The sequence below is a fragment of the Heteronotia binoei genome, chromosome 3 (genome assembly GCF_032191835.1).
Source record: "Heteronotia binoei isolate CCM8104 ecotype False Entrance Well chromosome 3, APGP_CSIRO_Hbin_v1, whole genome shotgun sequence".
NCBI lineage: Eukaryota > Metazoa > Chordata > Lepidosauria > Squamata > Gekkonidae > Heteronotia > Heteronotia binoei.
In genome coordinates this window covers 185,662,378-185,681,549 of record NC_083225.1, presented here as the reverse complement: position 1 = coordinate 185,681,549, position 19,172 = coordinate 185,662,378, and positions in this window count along the sequence as shown.

Sequence of the window (19,172 nt, the reverse complement as noted above, 5' to 3'; positions counted from 1 at the left end):
CACTCTAGGCGTTTCCGGGAAAACTCTATGGTTTTCCCAGATGCTCTAGCTATTTGGGAGGGAAAACTCTACGGTATAATAGGAGAACGCCGGGGGCTTGGCAACCCTATTTATACCACAGAGATTGGGGGTAATCCTAGTGTGACTTCTGAGTTCCTCGAGGTGTCATGAAGTCTCCATCTCCCTATTGCTCCTGTCATAACTTGGCTTGACAATCCTATCTCCATGCCATTTTCCCAACTCAAAATGGGGGGGGGGGGATAATTGAGGGGAGGGGAATAATGAAGCAACTCAGAGGGTTGTTAATGTTGGCGTGAGTGGCTCAGAATGTCTGGACATTGGAGGGGGGAGTGCTACATCACTCTGAGTATAGCTGTTATCCCCTTGAATGGGATACTTCTTTGTCTTCCCCTGGGAGCTGTGCTCTGACCTCTCCTCACTTTGACCTTTCCAGGGCTATTTTTTAGCAAGAACTCCTTTGCATATTAGGCCACAAACCCCTGATATAGCCAATCGTCCAAGAGCTTACAGGGCTCTTAGTTAGGGTGACCATAATGTCTGAAGGCCAGCCAGGGACACCTGGGGGGGGGGAGGTAGGGGTGCGCGCGCGCGAAGCGCGCGCGCCGCCGGAAACAGGAAGTGACGTCACTTCCGGTGACGTCACTTCCGGTGATGTCATGCCACCGCCGGAAGCAGGAAGTGACACCACTTCCTGTGACATCATTTCCCCCGCGTCACCTGCCGGAAACGGGAAGTGACATCACTTCCTCTGACATCACTTCCCCCAAATGACATCATTTCCCCCAAATGCCACTGCCGGAAACAGGAAGTGACTTCACAGCACTTCCTGTGACGTCCCCAAAAATCCCCCAAATATCACCGCCGGAAACAATTTTGTTCTCAAATCCTGTATATACTTCATCAGTATATGGGATAAGGCACTTTCTCAACTGTGCTGCATAATGCAGCCTATTTATTTTGTCCTGTTTGCTCTGTTGGCTCTATCTGCGCCACCTTCATCACTTTCGGGGTGTGGATCCCCCAGTGGGGTGCTCTCCCGACTCCCTCCGCCGGCTGTTTCTGATAGCCCTGCGCCCCCTCTTTCATTTGATATGTGTCCCGTGCGGGTGCCACCCTCCCGCCGGGAGATGCCGCAAAATGAGCCCCCTTGAGGCTTATGGCGGCAGGGCTCGGGGGAAGCGAGCTAGACTGCTGTTCTTTTGAGGGGTTATAGAGTGTTTCGAGCCCATCCCTGTGGCATCGGTCTCATCGTTGTGGGACCCAGGGGGCCGGCGCAGCGGCCCGCCGAAGCAGCCTGTCACTAATAACACAGGTCGAGATGCAGGACAGGAACCCGGAAGTGACCGACAGGCTGCTTCAGCAGGCCGCTGCGCCGGCCCCCTGGGCCCCACAATGATGGGACCGATGCCACAGGGACGGGCTCGAAACACTCTATAACCCCTCAAAAGAACAGCAGTCTAGCTCGCTTCCCCCGAGCCCTGCCGCCATAAGCCTCAAGGGGGCTCATTTTGCGGCATCTCCCGGCGGGAGGGTGGCACCCGCACGGGACACATATCAAATGAAAGAGGGAGCGCAGGGCTATCAGAAACAGCCGGCGGAGGGAGTCGGGAGACCACTCCACTGGGGGATCCACACCCCGAAAGTGATGAAGGTGGCGCAGATAGAGCCAACAGAGCCAACAGGACAAAATAAATAGGCTGCATTATGCAGCACAGTTGAGAAAGTGCCTTATCCCATATACTGATGAAGTAAATACAGGATCTGAGAACAAAATTGCACTAGAAGACACAAACACAAAGCTCCCTTACACTGAATCAGTGCTTGGGTCCACCAAAGTCAGTATTGTCACATAAGAGAAGCCCTGTTGGATCAGGCCAGTGGCCCATCCAGTCCAACACTCTGCATCACATAAGAACATAAGAGAAGCCCTGTTGGATCAGGCCAGTGGCCCATCCAGTCCAACACTCTGTGTCACATAAGAACATAAGAGAAGCCCTGTTGGATGAGGCCAGTGGCCCATCCAGTCCAACACTCTGCGTCACATAAGAACATAAGAGAAGCCCTGTTGGATCAGGCCAGTGGCCCATCCAGTCCAACACTCTGTGTCACACTTAAGAACATAAGAGAAGCCCTGTTGGATCAGGCCAGTGGCCCATCCAGTCCAACACTCTGTGTCACACTTAAGAACATAAGAGAAGCCCTGTTGGATCAGGCCAGTGGCCCATCCAGTCCAACACTCTGCGTCACATAAGAACATAAGAGAAGCCCTGTTGGATCAGGCCAGTGGCCCATCCAGTCCAACACTCTGCGTCACATAAGAACATAAGAGAAGCCCTGTTGGATCAGGCCAGTGGCATCCAGTCCAACACTCTGTGTCACATAAGAACATAAGGAAGGAAGGAAGGAAGGAAGGAAGGAAGGAAGGAAGGAAGGAAGGAAGGAAGGAAGGAAGGAAGGAAGGAAGGAAGGAAGGAAGGGAGGGAGGGAGGGAGGGAGGGAGGGGAGGGAGGGAGGGAGGGAGGGAGAAAGGGAGGGGAGGGAAGAAGGGAAGAAAGGAAGGAAGGAAGGAAGGAAGGAAGGAAGGAAGGAAGGAAGGAAGGAGGGAAGGAAGAAAGGAAGGAAGGAGGGAGGGAAGAAAGGAAGGCAAACCCCCAACCGCCAGCCCCCCCCCCCGCTTTCGGCCCCCTTACCTACGGCGGCGGCGAGTCCAGCGGCGGCGGCAGCGGCGGCGAGTCCGGCGGCGGCGGCGGAGAGGCCTTTCCGATGCCCTCCCGGGCCTCCGCCAGCACGGGGGGGGGGTGGTAGAGGCCGGGGAAGCGTCCGGAAAGGCCCGCGGGGTCGCTGGAGGGCCTCAAGCGACCCCCGCGGGCCTTTCCGAAGCCCTCCCGGGGGAGGAGGACGGGGGGTGGGGGTTGAGAGCCCCGGGGAAGCGTCGGAAAGGCCCGCGGGGGTCGCTGGAGGCCCTCCAGCGACCCCCGCGGGCCTTTCCGAAGCCCTCCCGGGGGAGGAGGACGGGGGGGTGGGGGTTGAGAGCCCCGGGGAAGCGTCGGAAAGGCCCGCGGGGGTCGCTGGAGGCCCTCCAGCGACCCCCGCGGGCCTTTCCGAAGCCCTCCCGGGGGAGGAGGACGGGGGGGGTGGGGGTTGAGAGCCCCGGGGAAGCGTCGGAAAGGCCCGCGGGGGTCGCTGGAGGCCCTCCAGCGACCCCCGCGGGCCTTTCCAAAGCCCTCCCGGGGGGAGGAGGACGGGGGGTGGGGGTTGAGAGCCCCGGGGAAGCGTCGGAAAGGCCCGCGGGGGTCGCTGGAGGCCCTCCAGCGACCCCCGCGGGCCTTTCCGACGCCCTCCCGGGGGAGGAGGACGGGGGGTGGGGGTTGAGAGCCCCGGGGAAGCGTCGGAAGGGCCCGCGGGGGTCGCTGGAGGGCCTCCAGCGACCCCCGCGGGCCTTTCCGACGCCCTCCCGGGGGAGGAGGACGGGGGGTGGGGGTTGAGAGCCCCGGGGAAGCGTCGGAAGGGCCCGCGGGGGTCGCTGGAGGGCCTCCAGCGACCCCCGCGGGCCTTTCCGACGCCCTCACCGGGGAGGAGGACGGGGGGGTGGGGGTTGAGAGCCCCGGGGAAGCGTCGGAAAGGCCCGCGGGGGTCGCTGGAGGGCCTCCAGCGACCCCCGCGGGCCTTTCCGACGCCCTCCCGGGGGAGGAGGACGGGGGGTGGGGGTTGAGAGCCCCGGGGAAGCCTCGGAAAGGCCCGCGGGGGTCGCTGGAGGGCCTCCAGCGACCCCCGCGGGCCTTTCCGACGCCCTCCCGGGCCTCCGCCGCCACCGCCGGGCCCCGTGCGCGGGCGGGAAAGGCAGCGAGTGGAGGGAGGGAGCGTCCCTGCGCGTGCGCAGGGCGATCTGCGCACGCGCAGGGTCGCTCCCTCCCTCCCTCGCCGCCTTCCCCGCCCGGGCGCGCGGCCCCCGGCTCTCTGGCTGGCTAAACCGGGACCTCTTAATGGTCCCGGTATACCCAGCCCGGGAGCCGTGAATTGGGGGCCAGAACCGTGAAAGTCCCGGGAGACCGGGACGGTCTGGCCACCCTACTCTTAGTACAGGGCCTACTGTAAGCTCCAGGAGGATTGGCTACATCAGGAAGGTGTGGCCCAATATGCAAAGGAGTTCCTGCTACAAAAAAGGCCCCAGTCCTCTCCCTTTCTTTAAATGGCCTTTCATGGAATCACATGTCTCTGCAGTCTCTCCTGTATATACAATGCTCTCATAATCCACCCCCCCCCCCCCCGCCACCACATATGGTGTTGGAACAGGCTGGCCATTTGTGATAGGGAAAGTACTCTTTAGAACAGGCTTCTTTCTCTTCCTTTGTATCCTGAATGTGAAGTGGATCTACTTGACTTGCAATATACTTCGGGAGATTTGTTTAATGCACTTAGTATCACACTTCTATGCAGGGCTCAGATTCAGCAGGCGCTCACAGGAATGCAGCTCCTGAACCTTTCTGAGGGCTCCTCCTCCCCCTCCCCACCTGTCCATCGAATAGTAGGCGCAGCTGCATAACAATCCCTGGATGAGCTCCACCACCTGTTTTTCTACAAAGTGACCCCTGCTTCTATGGCTGGGCGAGACTCTGCTATGTTAACCAAATATCCCATAGCTCATTTTCTTGAATACTTGCATGGGCAGACTCTCCCATGGGGTAAATGAAGCCTGTCAAGACCATTTCAGGTCAGGAAACCAGTGGAGGCGGAAGGCAAGGCTGAGCACCCTTCTCCCTTTGCACCTCAGTCCTAACTTTAATCGGCCCCGTGTGTCACTTCAAAATTTGAGTTCCCACAGGGAACTCGCAGCTGGCATCCTTCTGCAAGTCCCATGTGGGTGATCATGTGTTAAATGTGACATATAGTTGGAGCCTAAGAAAGACCATACTTAGCTAGAAGAAGAAGGAGAAGGAGAGTGTTGGTTGACGCTGAGAGACCCTTCCAACTCTATGATTCTACGGATTTATACCTTGCCCTTCACTACCCGAAGAACTCTCGGCTTACAATAACCTTCCCTTCCTCTCCCCACAACAGACACCCTGTGAGGTAGGTGGGGCTGAAAGAACTCTGAAAGAACTATGACTGACCCACGATCACTCAGCAGGCTTCATGTGGAGGAGTGGGGAATCAAAACCCGGTTCTCCAGATTAGAGTCCTGTCACAATTAACCACTACACCAAACTGGCTCTTTGAGTCACCTAGTAATGATTGTCATGCAGGAAGTTGCAGGTTCATTCCTGGAATTACCAGTTAAATGGATCAGATGATGTAAAAGACTTCTACCGGACTCCCGGGAGAACCATGGCCACTCTGAGAACATGATGATGATATTGGATTTATACCCTGCTCTTCACTCTCTGATTCCGCACTAACCTTGGTCTGCGCCAGGCTTCTGTTTCTTTCTGGAGCAAGCTAACGATTTTGCACCAGTTGCTCCGTGCTTGCCATTTTGCGTGGGGAAAACCCGCGATTTGCTGTGCCGCAGCGTAAACCTGAGTGCTCCAGAGGGAAATGGAAACCTGGGGCAGAACAGGGTTAGTGCGGAATCAGCCTGTATCCCAGAGTCTCAGAGCGGCTCACAATCTCCTTTACCTTCCTCCCCCATAACAGATACCCTGTGAGGTAGGTGGGGCTGAGAGAGCTCTGGCAGAAGCTGCCCTTTCAAGGACAACTCCTTACGAGAGCTATGGCTGACCCAAGGCCATTCCAGCAGCTGCAAGTGGAGGAGTGGGGAATCAAACCCAGTTCTCCCAGATACGAGTCCGTGCACTTAACCACTACACCAAGCTGGCCATGTGCCAAACTTAGCAGTAATCAGTCAGTTTTGCTCTTCCTCCTCTTGACAATTCTGTGCATGTTTTAGTTTGGCTTTATATCCAGTGACCTCGTAAGGCGATATCCTAAGATGAGCAAAAAATGTTTGACTAGATAGTTTTCCTAAGCCATTAGTGCCCCATTCCCAGTTTCTGCCCAACCTGAAAATCAATCAAGTGCCCCTCAGATAAAAATCAGATGTGAAACCTATCAGCCTGTCAGACTGACTTGGACACCCTGCACTTTAGTTATTCTGAAAATCCGCAGTCGCGCATTTCTGTCATATAAACAGCACGGGAGGCAGCTCCCAGCCAACAGTTATAAAACCAATTGTTAAAAAGACCTAACAGAGCAGCTGGACAATAATAATAAAGCTGGCAATAAAACTTTTAAAAAGAAGAGATTAAAAGATGTAAAAAGCAGAAGCCTGTCATTAAAAAATTGCAATAGCAATATACAGAACACAACCGTTGCGAGGAACAGAAACATAAAATGCCCTCTGGAATGAAACCGGTTTTGCAAACCCTGGCTGCAACCTTTTCAACAACCCCTGCTTAGACTCCCAGGAGTCTAAAATCCACCTTAGTCAAGGCACCTTAGTCAGGGACCGCCTCTCCCCATATGAGCCCCAAAGGTTGCTGCGATCTGCCAACCAACGTCTTCTGGCCATCCCTGGACGTCTGTCTTGCCTTGACCGGGGCCAGGGTCTTTTTGGCCGTGGCCCCAACCTGGTGGAATCAGCTCCCTATGGAGATATGGGCCATACCGGATGTGTTACCTTTCCGTAGGGCCTCTAAGACGGAGCTGTTCCACCAGGCGTTTGGTTGAGACAAGAGGACGTTCTTCTCCTTACTGACTATACCATCCTCTCCCACAGTGATCCGTCATCTGAATTATTATATCTGGGCCATTGAATCCTGCCTGCCTTTGTTATATAGTACTATGTTGTGTTGTTTGTTTTAACTGCATTGTATTGGTTTTATTGTATTAGAAGAAGAAGAAGAAGAAGAAGAAGAAGAAGAAGAAGAAGAAGAAGAAGAAGAAGAAGAAGAAGAAGAAGAAGAAGAAGAAGAAGAAGAAGATATTAAATTTATATCCCGCCCTCCACTCCGAAGAGTCTCAGAGCGGCTTACAATCTCCTTTACCTTCCTCCCCCACAACAGACACCCTGTGAGGTGGGTGGGGCTGGAGAGGGCTCTCACAGCAGCAGCCCTTTCAAGGACAACCTCTGCCAGAGCTATGGATGACCCAAGGCCATTCCAGCAGCTGCAAGTGGAGGAGTGGGGAATCAAACCCGGTTCTCCCAGATAAGAGTCCGCTCACTTAACCACTACACCAAACTGTCTCTCTGACTGGTTTTACTTGGATGTATTCCGCCCTGAGCCTGCCTGGGAAAGGGCAGAATACAAATTTACCAAAATAGATAGATAGATAGATAGATAGATAGATAGATAGATAGATAGATAGATAGATAGATAGATAAGAACATAAGAGAAGCCATGTTGGATCAGACCAACGGCCCATCGAGTTCAACACTCTGTATCAGAATTGGTGCAGAATTGCTTTCTGTGGCCCCAAAAGGTAGGACCAGAACCAGTGGGTTGAAATTAAATCAAAATAATTTCTGGCTCAACATTAGGAAGAACTTCCTGACCGTTAGATTGGTTCCTCAGTAGAACAGGCTTCCTCAGGAAGTGGTAGGCTCTCCTTCCTTGGAGGCTTGTAAACAGAGGCTAGATGGCCATCTGACAGCAATGCAGATCCTGTGAATGTAGGGGGAGGTCTTTATGAGTTTCCTGCATTGTGCAAAGGGTTGGACTAGGTGACCTTGGGGATCCCTTCCAACTCTATGATTCTGTGACTCGGTATACCTGGACACTGGGGAGCACTGTATTGCTCTAATTGTGTATAAGTGTTACCTCCTTGAGTTGGACATTGCTTTCTTGGTCTTAACGTGAGAGATGCCCTCTGTCCCCTCCTCTCACATGGCTCTTCATGGAGCCATATGTCTCTATGGGTCTCTCCTGCAGAAACAATACCCTTATACTTCCGTACAAATGATGCTGGATTAGCTGGACACTTTTGATAGGGAAAGGCAGGGCTTTTTTTCTAGCAGGAACTCCTTTGCATATTAGATTAGATTAGATTAGATAATTTTATTTATATCCCGCCCTCCCCGCCGGGGCAGGCTCAGGGCGGCTAACAGTAACAGTAACATTCCATTGTATAAAAACAAGGTTACATTCAACATTAAAATTCTAATAGATTTAAAATTAATTACAGTTATAAAAGTGCTAATGCTATTGCTATTTGTTCTTTATTATGATGGCGGTATCATTAGTACTTAATTTTCTACATCATCGAAAGCCAGTCGGAAGAGGAAAGTCTTGCAGGCCCTGCGGAATTGTTCAAGATCCCGCAGGGCCCGCATTTCCTCTGGAAGTTGGTTCCATAAGCTCGGGGCCACAGAGGAGAAGGCCCGATTGCGGGTGCATTGCAACTTCACCTCTCTTGGTCCGGGGATAGTCAGCAAGTTTTTTCCAGCTGACCTCAGTGCTCTCTGGGGTTCATATAGGGAGAGACGGTCCCTGAGGTAGACAGGTCCTCGACCATATAGGGCTTTAAAGGTAATGACCAGCACTTTGTAACGAACCCGGTATATAACTGGCAGCCAGTGCAGCTCGCGCAGCCCAGGCTGTATGTGCTCCCATTTAGGGAGCCCCAACAGTAGCCTGGCCGCTGCGTTCTGCACCAGCTGCAGCTTCCGGGTTCGGTACAGAGGCAGCCCCATGTAGAGGGCATTACAGTAATCCAGTCTCGAGGTGACCGTTGCGTGAAGTACCGTTGCCAGATCTTGGCGCTCTAGGAAGGGAGCCAACTGCCTTGCCCGCCTCAGGTGGAAGAAGGCTGACTTGGCAGTGGCTGCAATCTGGGCCTCCATTGATAATGAAGGCTCCAGTAAAACTCCCAGACTCCTAACCCGGTGCGCCGCTTTCAGCGGCGCCCCGTCGAAGACCGGAAGAGGTGTTTCCCCTTCCCGGGCGCCCCGACCCAGACAAAGGACTTCTGTCTTCGCTGGGTTCAATTTCAGCCCGCTCCTCCTCAACCACATTGCCATATCCTGCAGGGCCCGGTCTAGATTCTCAGGGACGCAGTCAGGCCGGCCGTCCATTAGCAGATAGAGTTGGGTGTCATCTGCATATTGATGGCACCCAAGTCCGTATCTCCTGGCAATCTGGGCAAGAGGGCGCATGTAGATATTGAATAATATTGGTGAGAGAACTGCCCCCTGAGGCACTCCACAGTCCAGTGTGCGCCTCCGGGACCGCTCGCCACCAATTGCCACCCTTTGTCCCCGATCCTCGAGGAAGGAGGAGAGCCATTGTAAGGCAGACCCCCTCACCCCTATATCGGCGAGGCGGCGGGTCAGTAGCCGATGGTCGACCGTGTCGAACGCGGCCGACAGGTCTAACAACATCAGCACCGCCACACCGCCCCGATCCAGATGCCGTTGGAGATCGTCTACCAGGGCGACCAGTACTGTCTCCGTCCCATAGCCCGGGCGAAAGCCGGACTGGCAAGGGTCTAGGATGGAAGCGTCATCCAGAAAGCTATTAGACTACACCCCCCCCCCCTGATGTAGCCAATCCTCCAAGAGTTTACAGAGCTCTTAGTACAGGGCCCACTGTAAGCTCTTGGAGGATTGGCTACATCAGGGGAGTGTGGCCTAATATGCAAAGGAATTCCTGCTACAAAAAACAAAGCGTTGGGGAAAGGACTCTTTAGATTAGGCTTCTCTCTCTTCTTTTGTCTGCAACCTGAATGTGAGCTGGATTTTCTTGAATAAATGTAGTGTTAACAATGATTTGGCAGCTCCTAATAAAATAGTAACAGACTTCACATTCCTGGGATCCAAGATCACTGCAGATGGCGACTGTAGGCATGAAATTAAAAGACGTTTGCTCCTTGGGAGGACAGCTATGGCAAACCTAGGCAGTATAATAAAAAGTGGAGACATCACCTTGCCAACAAAAGTCCGTATCGTCAAAGCAATGGTGTTAACAGTAATAATGTATGGCTGTGAGAGTTGGACCATAAGGAAGGCCGAGTGCAGAAGAAAGCAGAAAAATGCTTTCGAGTTGTGTTGCTGGAGAAGACTCTTGAGAGTCCCTTGGATTGCAAGAAGATCAAATCAGTCAGTCCTAAGGGACATCAACCCTGATTGTTCCCTGGAAGGTCAGATGCTGAAGCTGAAGCTCAAATACTTTGGCCACCAAATGCGAAGGGAGCACTCACTGGAGAAAACCCTGATGCTGGGAAAGACAGAAGGCAAAAGAAGAAGGGGACAGCAAAAGATGAGATGGCTGGACAGTGTTACTGATGTAACTAACAGCAATTTGAGCAGACTTCGGAGGATGGTGGAAGACAGGAGGGCCTGGTGTGACTTGGTCCATGGGGTCACAAAGAGTCAGACTCAACCGTGTCCAGTCAGGCTGGACAACAAGAATAAAATTGCAGTCAATTCTTTGGTTAGATTAAGAATAGAAGATTGATCACACAGATTTAATAAAATGATTTCAGGAAAAAAATAGGAACGATCTGACCAGCAATATTGTGTATGTGGCTTAAAATTATTTACCAGAATTTTTGTACTTTTGGACAGGCCCACCAACAATGGAAGTAAGAGCTAGTTTGACCAGTCTTTCCAGCAATGTGGGTTGTCCAAAGGACTGATAAGGTGAAGTTTCAGCAGTGTAATGTACCGGAATTGTAATCTAATGTTGATGGCTCTAGAGAGGTGGATACATTTGAAGGCAAAATCTTGTGCAGAGGTTACCTGATCAGATTGTAACATCTGAAAACCCTTCATTTAAATCTTATTTTATGGGGAAATGGATTTTCTTTTTTGAATATGTAAAAAAAAAAATCGCACCAAGATTAAGAACTCATTACTTAAGAGATATACCAACTTAGCCTTTTTAAAAATTATATTATCACAACATCCTATAGAGAGAGCCAGTTTGGTGTAGTGGTTAAGAACACAGACTCCAACCAGGGAGAACTGGGTTTGATTCCCCACTCCTCCACATGCAGCTGCTGGTGCGACCTTGGGTCAGTCACAGGTTTTCTGAGCAGTTCTGTCAAGAGCAGTTTCTGTCAGAGCTCCCTCAGCCCCACCTATCTCAGGGTATCTGTTGTGGGGAGAGGAAGGGAAGGAGATTGTAAGCTACTCTGAGGCTCCAAGTGAAGAGCAGGGAATAAATCCAACCTCTTCCTTCTTCTTCAGCCCAACCTGGATAAACCTAGATTAACCTGATCTTGTCAGATCTTGGAAGCCACACCCCTGAATGTCTCTCTGCCTTGAAAACCCCAAGGGGTCACCATAAGTCAGCCGTGACTTGACAGAAGGGGAGAAAAAAACCCTTCTGGTCCGTTTTGCTATAATTCCTGAAATAGTTCTATAATACAGGGGGTTCAAGACATGGAGGAGACGCGGTTGCAGTGATCACAGCTCTTTTTATTAGTTACAGCATGTGTAAACTAGAAGACTGGAGACTATATACAGTTCAAGGTTCCCACATTAGAACGCCGTTGGGTCATTTGAACTAGCAGGGGACCTCTGATTGGGCCAGAGTGGCAGGGATTTGGATCCTACTGTCCATTGTTCTTGAGTGCCCAAGCTCAGTCCACAGGCTCCAATGAGCCAGGCAGGAATGCAAGTATAGGAACATATCGTGAGTCCACATACACAACAAGTTCAATGAAAACAGATCCAAGCGGGCAGCCGTGTTGGTCTGAAGCAGTTGAACAAAGCAGGAGTCCAGTTACACCTTTAAGACCAACCAATTTTTATTTAGAACACAAGCCACTGCCTACCAGCTATGTATGGCTCTTCTCACTGCGCTGGATTCCTCATCTGATGAAGTGTGCTTAAGAGCACACGAAAGCTTATGTTCTAAATAAAAATTGGTTGGGCTTAAAGGTGACACTTGACTCCTGCTTTGTTCAAGTATCAATGAAAGAGAGAGAACGGGCACCAAAAAATGGAGCCTCAGTAAAACAAAGAACAAGAGGAAAGGAAAGGAAAGGTCTCCTGTGCAAGCACCGGTCGTTTCCGACTCTGGGGTGACGTCGCATCACGACGTTTTCACGGCAGACTTTTCACGGGGTGGTTTGCCATTGCCTTCCCCAGTCATCTACACTTTCCCCCCAGCAAGCTGGGTACTCATTTCACCGACGTCAGAAGGATGGAAGGCTGAGTCAACCTTGAGCCGGCCACCTGAATCCATCTTCCACTGGAATTGAACTCAGATTGTGAGCAGAGAGTTCAGATTGCAGTACTGCAGTACCACTCTGCTCCATGGGACTGCATAAAGAACAAGAGACTACGGCAAAATTTGTCTTCACAATGAAACATGCTCCGACCTATTGACCGGGGAAAAAAAAGGGAAGAGGGTTAGGGAAATATTACAGAAGGAGAGGGAGGGAAATCCCTAAAGCCGCCAGCTCAGTTTAAACTGCACCGCAAACAGCAGATAGGATTCAGGTTATCTGCAAGGAACGCAGGCGAAAATCAATGAAAAGCACTGGTTCGACTACAGTTAACATTGCCAAACAAAACGGCGGATCAGCGCGAGCTTGGTGCTTCATCCCGTTTCAGTCACCTCGACACGAACATGGCGCACAAGAACTCATCCCGTGTACACGACCCCGGAGGGAAGTTCATTCCCTCGCTCTTGTTATTGCTCAGTTCAAGGAAGCAAGAGTGAAGCTGGGCTTAGCTATCAGATATATCTGACAAGATGCAAGCTTTTTACCATGAAGTCAATGCACAGGAATGGATAAAAACATTGTGGGGATTTCAGAGTAACCTGTGACTGGCCGTCTAGGGGCACTCGATGGCAAAGGGATGGCTCTACTCGTAGGTGGCATAGAATTAAGTGGAGAAGTTCAGTGTGGAGTCTGGAAACCAGAGGTGGAACCCAGGAAAGTAAAAAAGATGCTCTTTCAAAAATTATTTTTATTTATTTTCCTGATTTCTGTTGTTGTTAATGATCCTGATCTCTCAGTTTCTTTTTCTTTAGTAGTAGAAGAAGAAGAATTGCAGATTTATACCCCACCATCTCTCTGAATTTGAGTCTCAGAGTGGCTTACAATCGCCTATATCTTCTCTCCCCACAACAGATGCCCTGTGCGGTGGGTGGGGCTGAGAGGGCTTTCATAGCAGCTGCCCTTTCAAGCACAACCTCTGCCAGAGCTCTGGCTGACCCAAGGCCATTCCGGCAGGTGCAAGTGGAGGAGTGGGGAATCAAACCCTGTTCTCCCAGATAAGAGAGCTCTGGCTGACCCAAGGCCATTCCAGCCGGTGCAAATGGAGGAGTGGGGAATCAAACCCGGTTCTCCCAGATAAGAGAGCTATGGTGACCCAAGGCCATTCCAGCAGGTGCAAGTGGAGGAGTGGGGAATCAAACCCGGTTCTCCCAGATAAGAGAGCTCTGGCTGACCCAAGGCCATTCCAGCAGCTGCAAGTGGAGGAGTGGGGAATCAAACCCTGTTCTCCCAGATAAGAGAGCTCTGGCTGACCCAAGGCCATTCCGGCAGGTGCAAGTGGAGGAGTGGGGAATCAAACCCGGTTCTCCCAGATAAGAGAGCTCTGGCTGACCCAAGGCCATTCCAGCCGGTGCAAATGGAGGAGTGGGGAATCAAACCCGGTTCTCCCAGATAAGAGAGCTCTGGCTGACCCAAGGCCATTCCAGCAGGTGCAAGTGGAGGAGTGGGGAATCAAACCCGGTTCTCCCAGATAAGAGAGATCTGGCTGACCCAAGGCCATTCCAGCAGGTGCAAGTGGAGGAGTGGGGAATCAAACCCTGTTCTCCCAGATAAGAGAGCTCTGGCTGACCCAAGGCCATTCCAGCAGGTGCAAGTGGAGGAGTGGGGAATCAAACCCGGTTCTCCCAGATAAGAGAGATCTGGCTGACCCAAGGCCATTCCAGCAGGTGCAAGTGGAGGAGTGGGGAATCAAACCCTGTTCTCCCAGATAAGAGAGCTCTGGCTGACCCAAGGCCATTCCAGCAGGTGCAAGTGGAGGAGTGGGGAATCAAACCCGGTTCTCCCAGATAAGAGAGATCTGGCTGACCCAAGGCCATTCCAGCAGGTGCAAGTGGAGGAGTGGGGAATCAAACCCGGTTCTCCCAGATAAGAGAGCTCTGGCTGACCCAAGGCCATTCCAGCAGGTGCAAGTGGAGGAGTGGGGAATCAGACCTGGTTCTCCCAGATAAGAGAGATCTGGCTGACCCAAGGCCATTCCAGCAGGTGCAAGTGGAGGAGTGGGGAATCAAACCCTGTTCTCCCAGATAAGAGAGCTCTGGCTGACCCAAGGCCATTCCAGCAGGTGCAAGTGGAGGAGTGGGGAATCAAACCCGGTTCTCCCAGATAAGAGAGATCTGGCTGACCCAAGGCCATTCCAGCAGGTGCAAGTGGAGGAGTGGGGAATCAAACCCGGTTCTCCCAGATAAGAGAGCTCTGGCTGACCCAAGGCCATTCCAGCAGGTGCAAGTGGAGGAGTGGGGAATCAAACCCGGTTCTCCCAGATAAGAGAGATCTGGCTGACCCAAGGCCATTCCAGCAGGTGCAAGTGGAGGAGTGGGGAATCAGACCTGGTTCTCCCAGATAAGAGAGCTCTGGCTGACCCAAGGCCATTCCAGCAGGTGCAAGTGGAGGAGTGGGGAATCAAACCCGGTTCTCCCAGATAAGAGAGCTCTGGCTGACCCAAGGCCATTCAAGCAGGTGCAAGTGGAGGAGTGGGGAATCAAACCCGGTTCTCCCAGATAAGAGAGATCTGGCTGACCCAAGGCCATTCCAGCAGGTGCAAGTGGAGGAGTGGGGAATCAAACCCAGTTCTCCCAGATAAGAGAGCTCTGGCTGACCCAAGGCCATTCCAGCAGGTGCAAGTGGAGGAGTGGGGAATCAAACCCAGTTCTCCCAGATAAGAGAGCTCTGGCTGACCCAAGGCCATTCCAGCAGCTGCAAGTGGAGGAGTGGGGAATCAAACCCGGTTCTCCCAGAGAAGAGACCTCTGGCTGACCCAAGGCCATTCCAGCAGCTGCAAGTGGAGGAGTGGGGAATCAAACCCGGTTCTCCCAGATAAGAGAGATCTGGCTGACCCAAGGCCATTCCAGCAGGTGCAAGTGGAGGAGTGGGGAATCAAACCCGGTTCTCCCAGATAAGAGAGCTCTGGCTGACCCAAGGCCATTCCAGCAGGTGCAAGTGGAGGAGTGGGGAATCAAACCCAGTTCTCCCAGATAAGAGAGCTCTGGCTGACCCAAGGCCATTCCAGCAGGTGCAAGTGGAGGAGTGGGGAATCAAACCCAGTTCTCCCAGATAAGAGAGCTCTGGCTGACCCAAGGCCATTCCAGCAGCTGCAAGTGGAGGAGTGGGGAATCAAACCCGGTTCTCCCAGAGAAGAGACCTCTGGCTGACCCAAGGCCATTCCAGCAGCTGCAAGTGGAGGAGTGGGGAATCAAACCCGGTTCTCCCAGATAAGAGAGATCTGGCTGACCCAAGGCCATTCCAGCAGGTGCAAGTGGAGGAGTGGGGAATCAAACCCGGTTCTCCCAGATAAGAGAGCTCTGGCTGACCCAAGGCCATTCCAGCAGGTGCAAGTGGAGGAGTGGGGAATCAAACCCGGTTCTCCCAGATAAGAGAGATCTGGCTGACCCAAGGCCATTCCAGCAGGTGCAAGTGGAGGAGTGGGGAATCAGACCTGGTTCTCCCAGATAAGAGAGCTCTGGCTGACCCAAGGCCATTCCAGCAGGTGCAAGTGGAGGAGTGGGGAATCAAACCCGGTTCTCCCAGATAAGAGAGCTCTGGCTGACCCAAGGCCATTCCAGCAGGTGCAAGTGGAGGAGTGGGGAATCAAACCCGGTTCTCCCAGATAAGAGAGATCTGGCTGACCCAAGGCCATTCCAGCAGGTGCAAGTGGAGGAGTGGGGAATCAAACCCAGTTCTCCCAGATAAGAGAGCTCTGGCTGACCCAAGGCCATTCCAGCAGGTGCAAGTGGAGGAGTGGGGAATCAAACCCAGTTCTCCCAGATAAGAGAGCTCTGGCTGACCCAAGGCCATTCCAGCAGCTGCAAGTGGAGGAGTGGGGAATCAAACCCGGTTCTCCCAGATAAGAGAGCTCTGGCTGACCCAAGGCCATTCCAGCAGCTGCAAGTGGAGGAGAGGGGAATCCAACCCGGTTCTCCCAGAGAAGAGAGCTCTGGCTGACCCAAGGCCATTCCAGCAGCTGCAAGTGGAGGAGTGGGGAATCAAACCCGGTTCTCCCAGATAAGAGAGATCTGGCTGACCCAAGGCCATTCCAGCAGGTGCAAGTGGAGGAGTGGGGAATCAAACCCTGTTCTCCCAGATAAGAGTCCGCACGCTTAACCACTGCACCAAACTGGCTCTCAGCATATGACTGCAATGTAGATGCACCTGATGGAAGAAACAGCCTTAAGTAGTAATCGTTTAATCATCCAAAAGCTGATTTTGCATTCCTGGAGAGAAGAACAAGGGGCAGAAAGTGGGATTTTTCAAACCATCATTGAAGATGGGCTCAGGGGAGGACATCTATTTTGCGTGCAGAAGGCCCCAGGCTCAATCTCCAGTTAGACGGAACTGGTAGTAGGATAAGGACATAAGAGAAGCCATGTTGGATCAGGCCAATGGCCCCTCCAGTCCAGCACTCTGTGTCACACACAGTGGACAAAACCCAGGTGCCATCAAGAGGTCCATCAGTGGGGCCAGAACTCCAAAATCCCTCCTCCTGTTGCTCCCCCAAGCACCAAGAAGACAGAGCATCCCTCTGATGTAGCCAATCCTTCTGGAGTTTACAGGGCTCTTAGTCCAGGGCCTACTGTAAGCTCCAGGAGGATTGGCTACATCAGGGGTTTGTGGCCTAATATGCAAAGGAGTTCCTGCTACACCCCCCCCCCCTGTACAATCCACTTATAGTTTGATTGTTCTTTGCATATGAGTCCAGTGGGACGGCTTCTGGTATCCTGGCCCCACTGATGGGTCTCCTGATGGCACCTGTTTTTTTGGCCACTGTGTGACAGAGTGTTGGACTGGATGGGCCATTGGCCTGATGCAACATGGCTTCTCTTATGTTCTTAGGTTATTTCTTCAGTTATGGTCAACACATGTACAGCTGAACATGTGATGCAAATCCCAGACTGACCCATGTACTGCTCTCAGTGTCATTCTTAAAGTGAGTGTACGTTGGCTCTTCCTTACAAACAGGTGAGCATGTGTGCAGGTAAGACGTTTGTTCACCTGCTCCGAACAGGCCTTGTCAATCAGAAACATGTGAACAGGCCTTGTCAGCTAGAAAGAAGGCTCTAGTTTCATGTCTTAATACTATTCTTATAGTTTACTTTGCATTCTTATACTGTTTTTTTTTTTTTTACACATTGTATTGAGGCCTCTTGTGGGATTTAACAGTAATAGCACAATTAGATTGCTTTAGGTCCCAGCGGGGAGGCAAACCATTTGGAGGAGAGAAGTGATGGGACAAACAGTCGTTTAACTGGGGCAGACGTAACCTAGCAGGAATTGTCCTCCCTAAGGAGCCACACTGGCTGCTCCAGCACAATCGAAGTATTTTTGTCTCCTAAAAGGTACCGAGAAAGAACTTCTCCATGTCGTTGATGCCAGGCAGCTTTACACTTCACAGTAGCTCACTGGAGCTTGGATAAGAGCATAAGAGAAGCCATGTTGGATCAGACCAATGGCCCATCCAGTCTGTGTCACACAGTGGCCAAAAAACCCCAAGTGCCATAAGGAGGTTCACCAGTGGGGCCAGGAGACTAGAAGCCCTTCTACTGTTGCCTCCCCAAGCATCAAGAATTCAGAGCATCACTGCCCCAGATTGAGTGTTTCATCTATACCTTAAGAACATATAGGGTTGCCAAATCCAATTCAAGAAATATCTGGGGACTTTGGGGGTGGAGCCAGGAGACATTGGGGCGGAGCCAGGAACAAGGGCGTGACAAGCATAATTGAACTCCAAGGGAGTTCTGGTCATTACATTTAAAGGGACAGCATACCTTTTAAAATGTCATTTTGTTCAGGTTCGGAGGCACCTGAGGGGTGCACGAAAGGGAAGAGGCGAAGACGGGGGGCGCTCGGGTGTCACAGCGACCCAACGCTTGCCACTTCTTGCGAGTCCCGTGCCTCTTATGCCAAAAGCCCCATGCCTCTTGTGCCAAAAGCCTCTTACACCAAAGCCCCGTGCCTCTTGTGCTAAAGCCTTCGGCTGGAGAACTGTCAGAGAAGAGGCACCTTTCCAGATTTTTGGCAAGCGGGGGGAGGAGGCTCCAAATCGGGGAGCCCCCGCCCAGGCGGGGGATTTGGGAAGCCTAAGAACATAAGAGAAGACATGTTGGATCAGACCAATGGCCCATCCAGTCTGTGTCACACAGTGGCCAAAAAACCCCAAGTGCCATAAAGAGGTTCACCAGTGGGGCCAAGTGCCTCCCCAAGCATCAAGAATACAGAGCATCACTTGTCCCAGACAGAGTGTTCTAACAATAAGCTGTGGCTAATATGCTTATCCAATCCCCTCTTGAAGCTCTCTGTGCTTGTAGCCACCACCACCTCCTGTGGCAGTGAATTCCACGTGTTAATCACCCTTTGAGTGAAGAAATACTTCCTTTTATCAGTTCTAACCCGACTGCTCAGCAATTTCATTGAACGCCCACGAGCTCTCATATTGTGAGACCGCCGGGCAGGGCCTGACAACTGGCATGAGGGATGTGGGTTGGAAATTGGGGAGAGATGTGACTCTGCACTGCTGTGTCACTTCCAAGGACAACTCAGAAGTGACTCCATGTAGCATTATGGTTTTACCATAGAGTTTCTGGTGATTCCTAGAGCTACCCTACATGGCTTCCTAGCAGGGCTGGCCCTAGACTCTCTAGGGCTGCCAAGCCCCGTCAAGGTGGGGATACCGTGCCAGGGAGGTTCCCAACCTGCCAGCCCACATTGGGCCAGCAGAGGGAACCTCCCCCTTTGTTGCTGGCATGATGACATCACCGAGAAGTGACATCATTGCACCGGTGAAGTCCCTGTGCAGCCGCTCTAGGCATTTCTGGGAAAACTCTATGGTTTTTCCCAGATGCTCCAGCCATTTGGAAAACTCCATGGTACAAAAAAGGTCCCCCGCTGCAGAGCACAGGGAACTTGGCAACCCTAAGACTGTCTGACAGCTAGGCAATGCAAACTTCTGGTGCCCCCCCGCCCCCGTACTGATAATATCACCAAGTCACATG